The sequence below is a fragment of the Cygnus olor genome, chromosome 11 (genome assembly GCF_009769625.2).
Source record: "Cygnus olor isolate bCygOlo1 chromosome 11, bCygOlo1.pri.v2, whole genome shotgun sequence".
NCBI lineage: Eukaryota > Metazoa > Chordata > Aves > Anseriformes > Anatidae > Cygnus > Cygnus olor.
The window spans coordinates 11961831-11979281 of NC_049179.1; the positions used below are offsets into that span (position 1 = coordinate 11961831).

Genomic DNA, 17451 nt, shown 5'->3' on the forward strand with positions numbered 1-17451 from the left:
TGGGGTAGTTTGTATGGATGACACTGCACCTGATGGACTGCAGGGGAAAGAATTAAGTCATCACTGGTCAGACAGAAAATGTGGCACATTATTTTCTTTCATTTTCTGATTCCCAACAAAGAAGGACGCAGCTCCTTGGACAACCACTCCTTTCCTCTCCAGGGAGTGAAGAGAAACTGGAAGGGAGGGACCGAAGCTGCCAAACCTACCACCACACTTGGTCTGAAACGCTCTCTCTTCAGCCTTCTGGTGTACTCGGAAAGATCAGCACACCACCTTGAGCAACTCAAGAACTGGTTCCAGCTGGCTCCCCTGCGAACTCCTTAAAAGCACATTTCTTCACACATTCCACATACCCACTACCTCCAGATCATGTTTCTTGCAGTGGCCTGCAAGACTGCCCCTTCCTACTTACATCTTGTCATGTGGCAGCCACATGTCGATTGTTTCCCCGTTAGCCATGCCAAAGTTAATATCCTGCTCACCTATTTGTCTCTCAGAGCTCTCCAGCCTGTGCTCTCTGCTTGCGACATGCCCTTCATATGCTGCTTCTCAAAAATCACTACCTCATTTCTTTTGAATTCCTTTCCCAAAACTCCATCCCTCTTGGACATTCAGGACAGCTGATTAGGTCTTCCACATCTCTAATGAGGGAGGGTTAGTGTAGGAATGTAAAGAGCCTGGAACTGAAGTGGTATATAGGATAATAAGAAGAGGTCGTGGTTCGGATGTGGGGGAGGAAGGGAAGTTAGCACACTTAATGACAATTAAGATTCTAACTTGTAATTAGCATGACTTTGCCCAGCACTTCAGTGATCCCTTTGTTGTATAATGTATCCCTTTCCCCATAGTCTGACTTTGTTTTCCTCAACACTGCCCTCTTCAAAGAAGGCACAGTTTTCTTCTTCTGAGTTTGGAAAGTTATGTGTTTATAAATAATAAATAGAATAATAATAAATCAGGGCTACTGCACTTGCTAGCAAACAGCCAATATGCACTAGGTCTCTTTGAAGTCAAAGGGGCTGTTTCTGCTACTGTTTATGCCACTGTCTCTACTTTGGATACAGAGAAATTGCTCCCGGTTAATATCACTGGGAAATGACGTGCTAAAATGTAAAATCTCAATAAATTCCAAACACAATATAAATGCTACTAAATGATAAATACTCATCCTAACAGATTTATATACAAAATATTATAAGACAAGAAAATCATCTGTTTCTAGAGAAGTGACAATATTTCTCTATACCACATAATGTCTTGGTAAGGAAATGGCTTGCTTCTGGCCACTTGTTTATTTTCTTCCTTAGCTTTCACTTTTGTTTACATGGATGCTATGTTATCGAACATAAATACTGGTTCAAACCTCCCCACTGTAGTTCAGAACGATGTTTCAGAATAAACAGAAAAATGATACCCATCTTCACTGAGTAGCAGCAAGGGGCTTAGTATATTGCTGGAAGACAAGCATAAAATATTTAGGCTGGTTAGTATTAAGAAAGTCAAAGAGAATATTATGAGATGAAGAAGCCAAACAGAATTGGCAATGATAGTCTTATAATGGAAAGGTATTTATAGAGTGTTGCTCCCATTGGACAGGATGCTCCTGTCTTACTCAGGCAAACCTCCCACTGAAACTTTCAAAGGGCATATTGCCTGTCTAGAGATGAGCAGGGACTTGGGGACTGAACGATACCCAGATCTTCTGCCCATTCATGTAATGCCTGTGTTAACTGGTTGCATCGCATGGTCTTGCAACTGCAGTTCTGCAACTTCACGGGGTCTGAGTGCTTCCCATACCGGACAGATGCTGCTCCTAGGAAGGTTAAAGTCAGTCTTTGTTGCCATATGGCCCATGCTGCCCACAGAGCAGAAAAAGTTCAAATATTCAGATTGTCATCCAGTGATCAACAGCGAATTTCTGGAACTAACAGAGGAGCAGTAGAAAGGCAAGAATTGGCACCTCTGCTTAGGCACCACAGACCTTTAGTTTAAACTGTGCTGCTCTGCAAGACTTAGTTTAAGCAGAGAGCTTACTTCTCTGTAGGTCTAGCTCTGGACATATGTGGTATTTTGGACCTTGACACAGGAGAAAATCCACTCTACCATACACTTGTGTGAAGAATAAGTCTCAGGCAGCAATGGCATGAAACGGCAATGGGCTGCAATTTGCTCCTTTGTCCGCTACCAGCCTCCCAGGATGGTTCTTACTTCAGACTGGTAGCTTAGGGAACTCATAGTACAGAGACCCCAGTATGCAGCATGGAAGGATTCAAGCTACTGTAAACTGCTTACCTGGATAACAATAACGTCCACATAACATTAATGTCGTTAACACGGGATGTGAACAATCAAGATGCAGGTTGGTAATACAAACCAGTAACAGCAGGTTACTGTATAATTGAAAACCATGAGCTGTTTTATGTCTAGTACTGGCCATTATATAGACTTGGTGCACACTGTTTGCTTGTTTGCTTCAGAAATGGGACTCTAAATGAACATTGCAAAAGGTGATTCCTTTTTGTGTTCAGTTCCCAAAGTCATTAAAGTGACAATGGGTACACAAATTAAAGTAAGGACTTCATTTCTCAGCAAATACGTAGTTTATAATAATTGTAATTTAATTGGCTTTGTAACAAAGGTCACTAGGCCAGATGCTCTTGGTGTAGCTTTGCTGGCACCTATATAAGGAATAATTTGGCCAGGGTGTACCCAGCTCTCTGTTGCACAAGGCAATGAAAGGAAGCACACTCACACAAGCATGCCAGGTGTAAAACTACGTGGTTCTGCCCATTTACAGACTATTATTGAAAAGTTAGATTAAATTTATACTAAATATTACTTCAACTATATATATAGATATGTAATGTAAAATTGTATTCAGTGGAATACACACACACGAAGCTGATATAAACCTTCACACATCCAAAATACAGCACCGTCGTGTGACATGAGAATAAAATGTTTATGTGCAGTCTCTGTCAGCATTTTTCAGAGATGGAAGTATCAGTGGGAACAAGGATACTGCTGCACCCTCTTTTTAACTACCTTGATTTTTTAGCCACAGCTATGATCCTCTTTGATCCACAGTGTCTTTCTTCTGTCAGTAACCACTCTGGTTTGGATTATTTCTTTTTTTTTTTTTTTTTTCTTCTCTGAGTGAAGTGCCCCACAAGCTCCTTTATTTGAAGAATTTGCTTCAAACGCTTAAAAAATAGGGCTTTGAGCACCTAAATGCTTGTCTCCAGATTCACGGGATGTAGTTCATTCATGTCAAAGGCTGCTGCCCCACTATGCAGCATGCTCAGCTCCAGTCTCCCACTGAATGGACAGTACTATTGGGAGCTGCTGCTGCAGTAATGAGCAGAAACCAAGTCAGAACATGCACAGTTGTTATTACTGTAATCGATGGGAATCTGGGTTATGCTGTGAAACTCCTAAGGCCTGGAGCTTTATTTCTGCTGTCTATCCATATACTGACTGAATCACTCTGATGTCCTACATAAAAGTCCAAAAAATAAATGACTCAACAAGGTTAATGTTGTAGTTGAGACACCTCCATATGAAAAAAATGTACAAACTAAGGGTTCTCACTTGAAAAGTCTGAAGATCTTATCTCTTGATGTTGTGTCACCATACATCTGAGTATGCCCGTGCAATGTCAACAGCTGAATCTCTGCTGCATTCAGTGGAGTCTTCCCTTTCTGGGGTAACATCTCTGCTGGGGATGGATTTGATTTTAAAATGTTAATTTATTCCATCTTTAAGGTTGATTTGTCCCAAGACTGAGCTTATTTTTCTGGTTAGTCTGAATTCTTCATCTAGGAGAAGGTGTCAATATGGTGACAAAACTAGTTTCACTTCTAATCTGTAAAACCTACAGAAATCACACAACTTGGTTCTATATTATTGCACATACATATGCACTCTTGACACATGGCTCTTGCTATTTGGATAGAAAGCTGCTTTTTTTTTCTACATTTTGGTGGGTTTTGCACTAGAAGTCAGGGAGGCCCAGCCAGGGGCTCCTGCACTATATAAAAGGATACCGCAGGGCTGCTTTAGTGTAAAAGTAAAAACAGATGACACTATGAAAAAAAGGGCCACTTGCTTGCCAAAACCTCTACAATTTCAAAATTCATCTATACATTTTTTTCATATTCATTTTTGTGATTATTTATAACATAAAAATGCTTTTAAACTGGCCTTCAAAGCAGACTTTCCAAAAACAGTCTTGCTTTCCATTGTACTTCTAATCAGTTTATTTCTAGTGCGAAAGGAAAATGATGTCTTTCTCTAAAATTAGCTTGTTTACAGAAATACATGTACTAGGACTACTGCTTTCCTTACAATGCTAATGCTGTGCACGACAGGTAAAAATACTAATAAAAACAATGCACATTTTAAAGGATTCAATGGGCTACATTTTCTTTCCAGCTGCAACCTCGGTTTTTTCATCAGGGTTGAGAGCAAGTAAATTTTTGTCCAGTGTGTGAGCCTCTGTGAAATAATGGAGTCAATTTGCAGCTTTGTAACTTCCATCCTAAACTGGCCATGACTTTTTTTTTTTAAATGAATGTTTTTGTTGCTTGTATAAAAACCCGTTCATATTATTTTCAGTTCAGGTCACTAGACCTTTTAGAATATTTTTTGGATGACACGGAAGGCAAGCACTCAGTATGCCTTACTTGTATTCATGCTTCTCCTTCTACTCTAAAATGGCCACCAGAGTGCTTAAGTAACATAAAATATCAATGCATATTGCTCAAAGGGATAAGCAATACAAAGCTAAGCTCACACAGCGTTTGGGTATGTTGTGGTGGAATGCATGGAATTATCAGAAACTTTCTCCTTGCTCTGCACATCTAGCACCTATGCCAGCAGAGCCTGTATCTTTGGGAAGTGTTTGTCAAAAACTAGGTACATACAGGTTATGTACATACATTACAGCCTACATCTGAGAAATGAACAACAGTGCAGGCCCAATATCATAGCAAAGGCTATCACAATGTTAGTTTTATTTGTGATCAGCCATAAATAATGTAACATATATTTGAGTGATGTATTTGTTCTCACATGTCAGGGAGGCCAATCAGTGTAAGTGTGACCATGTATTTAAGGTCATATATTCTGTATATTTTAAATATTCCAATTGCCCTTTATTCTATTTACCACAAAAATCATGCTCTAATTGCAGATCAAAGAAAAGTCAAACAATCTGATAGGAAGGAGGTATCAGAGGATCCTCTGTCCCTTACACATCACTGAAATGGGTAGGTCAATGGGCTCTTTGTGTGAGACAAAGATTACAAAACAGGTGTTTTTTTCAAAAAATCAAAAGCCAAGCAGCCCAGGAATTCCTAAGCTATATCTAGGAGAAGTGTGAGAAGTGGTTTGTCAAAAGTAAAAGAAATAGATCCAAATAAGAATATGTGGAAGATGAAAACTCACTGAGAAGGAATTTTGAACAAGCAGTTACACATACAGGCTGGGCTTTGGGGTGGGGTGCTGGGTGAAAAAGCTTTAGGCCACGATCATCTGATTTCTTCTTTAATCAGAAAATCTGTGACTGTATATTCTGTCAAATAAAGAGAAATGTGTGAACTGGACATGTCTTCATGTCCAAAAGAGTTCAGCGTGGGCTATTTGGATCAATAGGAGCAGGAATGTGTTTGTATGAAAATTAACTGGAAGAAACATTAGCAGACAGAGCCATAAAAATACTGCAAAACCAGGATTTCTAAAATGCACTTTGCTCTGAGGATAAACCAAGAAAATTTTGGCAAATTCTTCTGAGAAGAATGTGAAGTCCACTGGGAAGCTTATATTAAAAGTTAATACCCCAGCCCCTCCAAGAAGTCTGTCAGACTGTCACTCACACTGAGGCCTTTACTACCATTCCTCATACACATGGCCAGCAGCTACACTCTGCTTAGTTCTGCACAGGGAAAGCTGCTCTTACAAACAGTTGGGAAGATGGCCCTAAAATGTGTTCTACTATATATATATGTATTATGTGGCTGGTGGAGATGCTCTCTTTGAGCAAAATCAAAAACTTGAAGTGAGGTAGGAATATTGTCATTAACTAATTAACTTTGCATGACAGCCATTTTATGGCATAACTTACTTCAATATGCATCGATTGTAGTGTTTGTAACTGTACTATGCTAGATAAGTAGACTGACAGATCAAAGATGCTTCTAGACATTTTATTGTGGCAGTTTATCCTTTTTTTTTTTTTTTTTTTTTTTTTTGAGCTTGCATCTTATTGTCAAGAGACAAACCTGGAACTCTTCAGAATTATGGCCAGACACTTGCTGAACCTTGGGCGTTTTAGGAGTTTGCTGTTTCTGGTGCTGTCCCAGAGCAAAACTGGTTTCCTTTTCAGAAATGGGATGCCAATGCTCCTAACAGCTAACACATTTTGCAACCTGATGGGAAAAACTAATGGGTCAAGTGTTGCTTTAGCTTTATACAAGCTGCCCTGAGATGGGAAGCTGGCAGTGTACTGCTAGGTGTACCAGTGCTTCCAAAAGCACTGCCACTATTAATAAAATAGAATATCAGCAAGGAAGCTTCTGCAAGACAGACCAGTGCAGGGATGCTGGCTTCAACATTTTCCTGGTCATTTGTTGATGCAGTTAATGGTACTGAAGCTACTTAGCACATGTTGGTGCTACTACCATGGGGTACTTGCCAAAATGACATGTTCAGCTGGGCTCTCTTCTCCCTGGGGTGCCCTGCATTAGCCAAACATGCATCTCCCTGTGTGTTGGCCAACACCATGGACATCGTGCTGTTTGCCAAGACACTGCTGGGTCAGATGGACTGCTTTTGCCCGGAGGCAGTCCAAAAGTGCTGCCATTGTTGTACTCATGTACAGATCCAAATTAGATCTTTCATTTTCTTTAAAGAGAGACATTCAGCTCTCACAGAAAGGCCAGAGGGAAAGGCCATATGGAGAATATTTATGCTGCCGTTAATGTAGCCTTTCCCAGGCCTCCGACCTTTCCCACCAGGAGGGTTTTTCAAGCTTTGTTCTAATTGTTAATAGAAATCTGTGTTTCCCTGAAGTACTGAACATTTTCCAGCAGAGGTCTCTGCCTACTAATAATAAAAGTTTGGCCTGACTGCTTACACACAGCAGGGGTCAAAAATTCTTATAAATCAGTTAGGCTTTGTCCCTTGGCAAGATTAAGAAACAAAACCAAGACTTTGTGAATGTGAGTGCCTAGCTTTGAAATCATCATCTCTTTCACAGAATGGTGATGCCCGTCTATTACATACACTGAGATTCTCAAGAAAGGTTTCCTTTATGCAAGATATTTAAAGTAAGTCTACTGAGGTTTATACAGCAGATGTAGCCTGTCTACCCAAAACATGTTTCAAAGAATTTAAGAATTAAGAGCCCCTCGTTGTTAAGTACATCAGAGAGTTATTAAACTGTAAATATCACACTTCTTCTGGATCCAAAACAAACAAGACCATTCCAAGGGAAGAAAAGAAACTCCCAGAGTGTAGTGTGATGTAGGCCTAGCTTAAGATCTAACTACAGTCAAGGGCAACTGCTCCAAGAGACATTTAGCTTTCAAGCTATAATCTTTTTGCTTCTCATCTGTCTCTAATACAAGCTTACTCTCTGGTTATGAGAAAATGATTCATTTTTATGCCTACATATCTTTAATTTTATTTTCTAATTTACTAATTTACTTCACTGGGTGAGATGAACTGATAAAATGCAAGGTGTTAAAAATAAGGATTAAACTTTTCCACCTTTAGGTCTGGTCTCTAATCGTTCTGTGCAGCATCCTAATTTACCAAGAAACTTCAAGAAGTCTCAAAGAGAGACTTTTGAAGCTCAAACAATATCACTGGGTTGGGGCAAGTTCCCTCCCCTCATCTCAGGAAAGAACTTTACCCTCCTCTGTGCCGAGCTGTTTGCTGGTAATACTGCTCATGGATGTTCATCTTGAAACCTCCTATCCAGGCACTGTTTGTTAAACTGTGGCGTTACAGGTACACATTCCCTTCAGGTTCAGCTTTCCAAAAATCACAGTTCCATATTTCAAACTAAAGTAAGGCCAGTGACCAGGGCAGCACATCTGTGTTGCCACCACCAGCTTCTGTAGAGAGAAGACCAGCAGACAGAATCACTGGAGTATTTGCAAGCCCATAACACAAGACCCACAGCTTACCTTAGCACAGAAAAGCAACTTATTCTGAACTACACCAATGCAACCCTACTAGAGTTAAGGTGGCATTTTACGGACGTGATCGCAGGCCAGATTCCAAGAGCACCATAATTTGTTCAGCTTTGCCTCAGTCCCTCCTATTCGTGCATAGCTAGCTGAAGCTGTTTGTACTGAATGCATAGACTGATAACAGACTCACTTGCTCAGTGTCCTCTGCTATAGCAAGCCCTTTGAGACAAAGTGAAAGAGAGGAATTGCCTGTGATTTAGCACAAGGAATTTTAATCAAACAGCAAAAAGTTCCACTGTGTCTCAAAACTAAATGTTTTAGTCAAATCAATGTCTTCTGCTTATAATTCACTACGAGACACAAGTCCCTTGGTACTCTCATAGATATTCTTGCAGTCCTTTGAAAAACTCACTTCCACTTTAGTAGTTCTTTGATTTGCTGACTCTGGGTACAATTTGATTCATGATTCACTCCCCCTTTCCCAGCAAATACCTTCATTCTGCCTAAAGCTGATCCTTATTCTCTCAGTATTGTCTCTGATAAAGATTGTATATTGACTTTTTGGGGAACTCACCACAAAACTGATCTTTCCCGATCTCTTGTATTTAGCTGAAAAACTGTAGTATGATTATGATAACAGGGAGATGAGAGGCAGACCTGACTAACCTCTGGATATCAGGGTTCAATTACAGTTCCAGTGCTTTGCAGTTAGGTGCTTTCATCCCACAGAACTGCTGCAAGTCTGGATGACATTGGAGATATAAATCCCTCCTCTTTCCACTCTGCCAGGTAAATTACTGAAGCACTGAAAAGCACAAACAATCGTATAGCTGACAGCTTCTGGAAAAGGCTACAGGGCAGTCAGGATTGCGTGGGAAAAAGACAAGGATTTAATTTGGAAGTCATAACAATATCAAGATTACTTTTGAGGAGACTGTCCCTCCCTTTTACTAAAGACAAAGTCAGCTATGCTCTCCTTTATCCCAAGAACGATAAAGACTATTTCATTAACACCTCTGAAGCTCTGCAGCTACCACACAAGTGCCACTATGATGTGGAACAGTGGATACAAGGAATGACCATATCCCTCCTTCTGTTTATTTTTCTTTTTTTTTTTCTTAGCTTTTCTTAAATGTTCTGCATTGTCCCAAAATGTTTCCATGAGCAAGATCTTGAGATCACGCAAGTTTACACTTTACCATTTACCATTCAGAAAGTTTACTCTGGGAAGAAATCAAATGTATAGCAAGGAAATGAACTTAGGATATCAGTTCAAAAGAATGGGCCATGAACCCAGCAGATGTTGATGAATAAAACAACCAAAAAACAGGGTTTTGAGGTCCTTTTTCCTGGCACATGCTCCTTGTAGAAAAATTCTAGTAGAGCTTCTCAGAACCTTCTTACCATGTATCTTCCCCTAACATCTGTCCTTCTGCTTTACATATGCTGTATTAAAACTTTCAAAGGTGTCCTTCTATTGAGAAAGCTCATCATTGGCTTGGAATAAAATTAATTTCCCCCTACATGTTGACTTCAACAGAGATGTACATTTATTATGTGAGAGCAGAATCTGGGATTAAGAGAAAACAGAAGCAAAGTGCACAAGTTATACAGGATTCTCAGTTTTAAACTTGGAATGTGGTACAAACTTTAACATAGAACAAGAAAACAACAGAGAAAAAGTGTTCAACAACAGAAAAACATTGCTGAGCAATATAGAGAAAGGATGAAATCATGAGGTTACAATTCTTCAGTCACAGTTTTTACAGCTATGGAGATCTTAGCAATCTTTCATTACTTTTAAGAGAAGAGAACCAGTATGTATTCCACCTATCAAATATTCAGCATAATCTTGCCATAACTTAGCTGTTTTACACAACTAAGTGCTATTAATTCAGTTATCTGCAGGTGTGAATTCAAGGCTTTCAATGGATTAGACACTATAATTTCACCATCCATTGACCTTTCCATGCTTAATAAAGTTGTACAGAAAGTATTCATTTTTTAAAATATACTTCTGCTGTATAGTGTTACTGAAAGGTAGCACTTTAAAATGAGAGTCACCTTTTCAGGGCAAAAGGCCTAAGGAGTTACATAAGAAGGCTGTGATTTAATAATGTGATTAATCTTTCCTTATACCACAGTTCACATAACAAGGATCTCATAATATAGTACTTGAGAAAGGATCCCTGGTATCAGGAAGCATTTGCAACATTGGGCCTGTTGTTCACACAATAAGCAACAGATGAAAAAACCCATACATTAACAACACTTGGAATTATAATGTATTGTGTTTCAGGGTGAATGGGTGGAAGAACACAATGCTGAATAGCTGAGCATTTCCAAACTCCATTTACTGTAACATGCCAGTAGCATTAATTTCTCTGTGCTTGGGCCCTTTCCCTCACATTTCTAATTCCCATTTAATGCTAGATTCTGCAAGAATTCTCAGGATTGAGGAAAAAACAAACAAAAACAAACAAAAAAATAAACAACAAAAAACACACTTGTTTTTTAATTTTCATATACCAAATTGTATTTCTGAAGTTTTTTTGCACTGGTGGAAAGAAGTCACATTGGTGCCAGGTTGGAAAAGCTGGATGAAAAAAGTCAATTGTTGTTCTATGAAGAAAAAAAAAAAAAGCACACTAAAAACAGCTATACTGTTTTGACACATTTTAAGCCATTCAGCTTGTAATGAAAATAACACTGGGTGCATGCCCCTAGATGCCTTAAGATGCTAGTCTTAACCAGGATGGATGCAGGGTCATGCACCCAGATCCAGAAACTTGGAATATCCTCCAGCTTAGACATAGCTTCTATAAAACACACACCTGTCTGCAATATCCAGCTACCCCTACTTATTTCTTCCATACAGTAACCTTCTTCCACTAATACAGCAGCGTACAATTATTTTAAACAAGCAGGAAAAGAACTAACAATGCATTGAAATTCTGCTTGTGGCCCAGCCTCAGCCCTGTGACTTTAGGGAGGCTGCAAGGCCAAAATGCTGGGGAGGGAGCTCTCTCCTTCCACAGTATGCTTCACTTTAAAGTATTTTCTGTACACAGAATTAAACATTTTTATCTTTATTTGAAATGCCTGGAGACTCTCCTTTGATGTTATGTCAGGAAAGAGGTACACTCTTTGCTGTTCACAGAATTTGTGCAATTTTGGGGTATTTTCAAAGGTGTAGTATTAGTTTTCCACTTGCATCCATGAAGTTTCTTTTTTGGAAAGCAGAAATACATGTGAGAGAGAACTGTGATTTAATATACAGAAACTGCAAATACAAAAGGAGAAATTGGCACTCTGAACGATACCTTCAAAAGCATCAGTGCTTCATGCGGTATTCTAAATTTCAAGAGCAGGGTGTCAAGTAGGGTGATATTTCTGGTCTGCTCTGCTAAGCCACGTTCTGCAGAGATTTCTGGGATAGATTGTGCTCACTTTGGTTTGCAGGATTCTTTGTGGTATTTATATTAGGCAGTGCAAAAGTTGTTGATGTAATGTCATGATGGTGGTCTTCTACCCTAACACAACATGTAATTAATGTGATGAAAAACACAGCTTTTCAAAGAAAATTTGGCATGCTTTTATAGAAGGGTATGCAGACTTCTTGAGTTTGCAGTACATATCTGAATGCAAATACGCATGCTTGATTTCCCCTGAGTGTTGTGTGAGCTGTTATTATTACTGACCTGGAAATTATTCTCCTTTCCCTGTTTGACTATTGTTTTTGTCTGGGTTATATGCATCCCTGAAACCAGATGTGCAACACTTGATATATTTCCATTACTTAACATTATCATGTATATTTATTATCTCAAAGCTGTACAGTTTGAAGCAGTAACACTTGGTTTTCACTGCACATTTCACAGTTGTGGTCTGTTACAATGACCAACAGACCTCCCAAGACAAAATATTGTAAGGAATTGTATTGTAAGGAATCTACGCTAGCTTAGGCATCACCTAGCATATCACTGCTATGGCCCTCTCGGAACAAGAGAAAAGACGGAAGAAGAGAAAAGAAAGTTCAGATTTTATTTTTCTAAAGTGTGCCTGTGCAGACTTTACAAAGGTGTCCACCATGTGGTGGAACCAGAATCACCTCCAGTTAGCAATACGGCTGATGGGGCAGTTCTGATTCCGTCCAGAAGAGAGCAGCAGTATATACCCGTGCTGAACAAGTCCTCGCGGAACAGACTCAGAAAATGACCCAAAATAATCACCCACTCCCTGCAGTAATAGCCTGACATGTAAAACAAAGTAAATGCCGGTTTAATGACAAGCTGATTTCTTTCAGTCACACAGAGGGTAATAGAAAGGGGGTGGGAACTGACATCAAACATTAGCTGCTGCTCTTCAGCTCTGAGAACAGAGTAATTCACTTTTTATTGCCTTTTTGCTTTAAACAAAAAGACTGGTGATGTAAGAAATGATTGCTTATGAATACTGAAGATTTTTTAAAAACAAGGAATTAAAGTGAGGGAGTATAATATCATCCAAAATACTACCTTTGCAATAATCTTCCATAAGAACACAAAAGGGATTCTATGGAGCTGAATTCTTACACAGCCTGCGATATCACCACGTGCATCCGAGCCTTTAATAGCTCAGTTACCCTCACAGTTTCCCTGGGAGGTCACTATTCTGACTGAGGCACAAAACACCTTTGTAGATCTGCACCAAATTGCTGAAAATCAAACAGAAAGTTTGAGTTGTGGCTGGAGTTTTCCTGCAGGTCTCCTGAGCTCCAAAGCAGCTCAGTTACCTGTAGATAGCCCTTCCCCTCCTCGCTGTGAGGAACACATCCTCAGAGCACGTACCAGGCTCACTTTATGTTTGCTCAAAGGGCACTGTCAAGGGAGCAGAGAGTGTGTAATGCAGTGCTGGCAGCTCAGTGCAAGAGGAGGCACTTTTTTTTTTTTCTTTCTATACAGCTGAGCTGCATGGTCGGGTCACAGGGAAAACTAACATCTCTTTACCATAAAGAGTGTTGCAAAGATATGACTGAGAAACTGGGACCACTTTCCAGCTGACCCCTTACAAGAACTCTCTTCTGTCATGAGAAAGTACAGGAAAAAGGAGGGAGAAAAGTCTTGCTCTTAAATGCAACAAGGAAAAGACTAGGAACATAGAAAGTGAACTGGAGAATACAGAAATTTTCCCTTTCATCTTCAACATGCGGATCTTTCTCCATTCCTGCTTCATCTCCTGCACCATCAAGACCTGCTCCCTGGTGGTGACTGTTCATGCTCTGTATACCTTCCAATGTGGGTTCTCCTCCATCCAGTTGCTATTGTTTCCTTTGACAAAGAAAGATCTCCTCTCCTTCTGCCACAAATAACACCTGAGAAGAAATCCCTCATAAAAGATTCTCTCTCTGGGAATGGAGATAACACACACACGTATGCAGATGGCACCCTCATCATCGTGTGCTCTGTGCACTCCTTCAACCTGTGGGACCACTGCTGGGATTGTTCTCCATGTCACACCCCTAGTTTCATTCCCAGCTGCTGCTCTTCTTCGTTCTTGTTTGTGCTAGTTAAGGCTGAGAAAAAGCAAAAGGAGCCTGGAGATTTTTTATCAAACTCTGCAGGAGTGAGAGAAACCTAGGTGCTCCCCCCAGAAAGGAAGGAGATGAAGAAATAGCTGAGGGGTAAGGATGGGTGCAGCACAAGTTCGAGCTACTGCACCCTCTGTATACAAGGGGTAAAGAAGTGCTCTTTTGCTAAAGCAGGGGGACGCTGAGCACTTGGGGAGTAAGCTAACTAGAATCAAATGAGTCTTTCCTGCATATGCCTAGGAAGGCAGAGAGACTTGTAGTTTATAGGACATTAGTGAAAGTTAGAAGCTTTGACTTTCTGAAGAAAGGCAAGTCCTCCTTTTGTAGATATTAACAAGAACTTCATTACTCTGCACATGCCAGTATTAAGCAAGTTGTTAGTTTGAAGCACGCTTTAGTCAGGCTATTCACAGCCTGAGAAGCCTGCATATACCTCTCACTTGCACATGGCCTCTCAGTGCTCAGGAATCCAACGTAAGGTTTATATCATCCCACACAGAGGTGCAGATGTCTGCTTCCCAGAGCAGCAATAACGTGTCTCCTCGCTAGTAAGTTATGTTGTTTTCCTAGTGTCTCCTCTGAAGTCACTCTGGCTGCTCCCGACTCTTCCACATCTCTATGTGCCATGCACTCACACAGTTTGTTCTCTTTCAGAATTTTTGGCTGGATACTATTTGAATGTGTTAAGATATATCTGTCCAGATTTTGAACTTGCCTAAACTGGTAGAGCTCACCCAGAGTTAGTGTTTTGCATTTACGAAGGATCTGTCTCATGCTATCTTACCAGCGGAGATAATACTTTTCGTAGGACTGTTTTTACATTGGTCATGCAGAAATACAGCTTCAAACTAGTCATTTATAGTGGAGATGAGGGCACAGAAACTAGTAAAACTTATTTGGTCTTTCAAAGCATTATATTTTGACCTGCTTCAATAAGCTAACAATTACAAACCAGTATAAGCAGCCAACAGGAGCCTACTTACTCACACATGTAACTTACAGTCCTTGTTGAGACCTGACTCTGGTTTTATATGCCCTGCTCTACTGAATTCACTGAAATTGTTCCCAACTTGTATTACCATAAATGAGAGCGGAATTAGGTTTAACATGAATATGCAGCCTTATGCATATGCAATTATATATTGATACGTGTGCATAATTTATGCATAGAGTACATACATATATTGTCGCTCTTATCAGCAGATTCAGATAAGATAAATATTTTTCTAGAAAAGGGCTTGTATAATAACTATAATTAAAAATAATAATTTTGAAATTAAAATAAGAGCTCAGGTTGGAATCTGTCTTAGTTTTACTACAGTGTAAGTTGCTCATTACAGACCTCAAAAATCACACTGCTTGCAACTCATGGGTCCTCTTTTTTTTTTTTTTCTTTTTAAAAAAAAAAGGGCCAATACTGACCCATTTCATTTTATTACTGTGACTGAATGGATGTTAGACTAGCTGCTCCTGAATCTTGAATGGGTACAGAGAGGAGGTGAAAAAAATCTGGAATGGTTCAGTTCATTCTTGACAATCACCTTACTGGTAGCTGGGTTTATGGCTTTAGGTTTGAATGAAAAGGGCAGGTTGGGCTCCGGGACTTGAGAGAAATACTAGTCCTCAGTCAGAGATGTGCAGACAGGGAATGAGTAAGAAGTGTGTTATACATCTTAAGAATTTACAGTATGATTCAGCCTCAAAATGTCAACAAGGAAGCTTAAAAAGTATTAAATTCATCTCTCACTGATATTATACGATGGGAAAGCCTTGGGCTTCTTCTAGGACAGGGTGGCTCTAGGACCTCTTCTTCAAGCAGCATATCAACATGTTTTCCCAAAAAGCGGTAACAGTTCTGCAGTCCTACCCTGACAGTTTCTCAGATGTGCGAATATCTGCTGCTAAGCATACAGTCTTCAAGGATTGCCTATAAAGCTACCTAAATTTGTAAACTTCCAAAGAGTGAAAGAGTGGTATGGGTGGGAACTATCAATAACAGCAATAAGAGAACACATTACAGAAATCCCTACACTGAATGAGCAGAAACTATAAAACAAGATTAGTGATCAAAGATTTATAAGATTAAAGCAAAGAATCGGCTCACACTTGAGAAGACGTGTCTGGATTGGCCTTAATTTAAGGTGCAAAAAAAGGTTCAAAAGTTGTAGAAGGATGCCAATATATGATATTTCTTACAATTCAAACTAATGAGAGTTTTGCTAGAGCCTTTGGCAAGCACAAGTATTTGTGGCAACACACGCATCTGCAGGCAATAATGGCACATAATTCACAGTGAGCTTTACCAGCTTAGGAGTGTAGTTACAGAAACACAATACAAATGGCCACAAGAGCTTCTATGAAGCTCTAAACTAGTGCAGAACTAGACAGAGTACTCACCGGAGAGGGATTGTCACTTTGCGACATTACCTTTTCCTATATCCATTTATTGAACACACATGAAAGCTGAAGGGTGCTCACGGGGAGCCGAGCTGACAGGGCTAGAGCTTAACAGGGTGATGTTTCAACAATACATTTGCAAGTTAGAAACTCTGTGTAATCCAAGGAGTGCCAAAAGGCATGGGGGGCTGGGGTTAGGGGTCTGAAGGAAATTAAAAGCTCGTCTACCGTCGGAGACATGCCTATGTGGAAATACCACTATCCAGCAAACCCTTAAAAACGCTTTCCAAGTGATTCAAAGCTGAATTGATCACTTTACATGCACTTAATATACAAAGAGATAAGGCTTGAAGTTGCCTTCCTCTCCCCTAAAATCGGGGGAGATGGCAGTAACTGCTGCTCTGAACAAAACCTGTAGCCTGGCTTTCTCTACAAGAACTCTTTGATCCAGCCTCCCTTCTCTCATTGCATCGTTGTCTCCTTCCCAATTCAGATTCAAACTCTCATTTCAGTTTTGAAATGAAAGCTCACTTGCGGGCTGAATGGAACCCTTATGGGCTGTATCTCAAACTCGAAAGGTGTTTTTATTTTAGCTGCATTTCTTTAATCTATGCTAGCTGATTAATCAGAAGTTGATTGTGAACCCTTTTCAAGGAGGGCCTGGCACTCAATTTAAAAATCCCTGGACTAAGTCCAGGTAGTTTAGCTGTTTTTAGCCTTCCCTATTCAATGCAGGGAATCAGACAGGTATTTTCAGAACTTGTTTCTCCACTCCACTGGTTTTACAGTGTATAACTTTACTAAAGATTCATTAGAAACAATAACCTCTGGTTTTGCCACAGCTCTTTTCAGAGTACTTTGAAACCTGGAGGTATAAAAACCAGCTATCTTACACTTTGTTGGAAACGGATTTTTGCAAATACTGCTGTAAGTACTATGACGCTTATTTTTTCCAGAGCTATATAAGCTTGCTACTAACAACTATTCAAAATACCTGTATTCTGAGAAATCGGGTGCTCAAATGTACAGAGTGGCTACCACGCAGTGTGCATCTGTGCCTTCTCCTTTGGAGTCACAGAAAGATGACAGGATCTAGTTTTTGAGGCTCTCATTTTCTACAGAAAAAAAGAAAAGATAGAAATATAAAAAAGGGAGCAACATACATGGGTAGCAAAGGTGGGCATGTCCAGGCCCAGTTCAAACCTAATGTGAAGATTTGATCCTCCAACTGTACGTACTTGCAGCATCACAGATGAAAACATCTCTGGAACTGAGCCTCAGTCA

General features: G+C 39.9%; 1 protein-coding gene across 1 annotated transcript in view; it reads right to left on the reverse strand.

The window, feature by feature from the left end:
- BNC1 (basonuclin 1) overlaps window positions 1-17451 on the reverse strand; it is a 127284-nt gene that overhangs the window by 32727 nt on the left and 77106 nt on the right. The window contains exon 6 of the mRNA XM_040570510.1: window positions 17162-17282. The gene's annotated coding sequence lies outside the window, so the exon portion shown is untranslated. The remainder of the gene's footprint in view (window positions 1-17161; window positions 17283-17451) is intronic.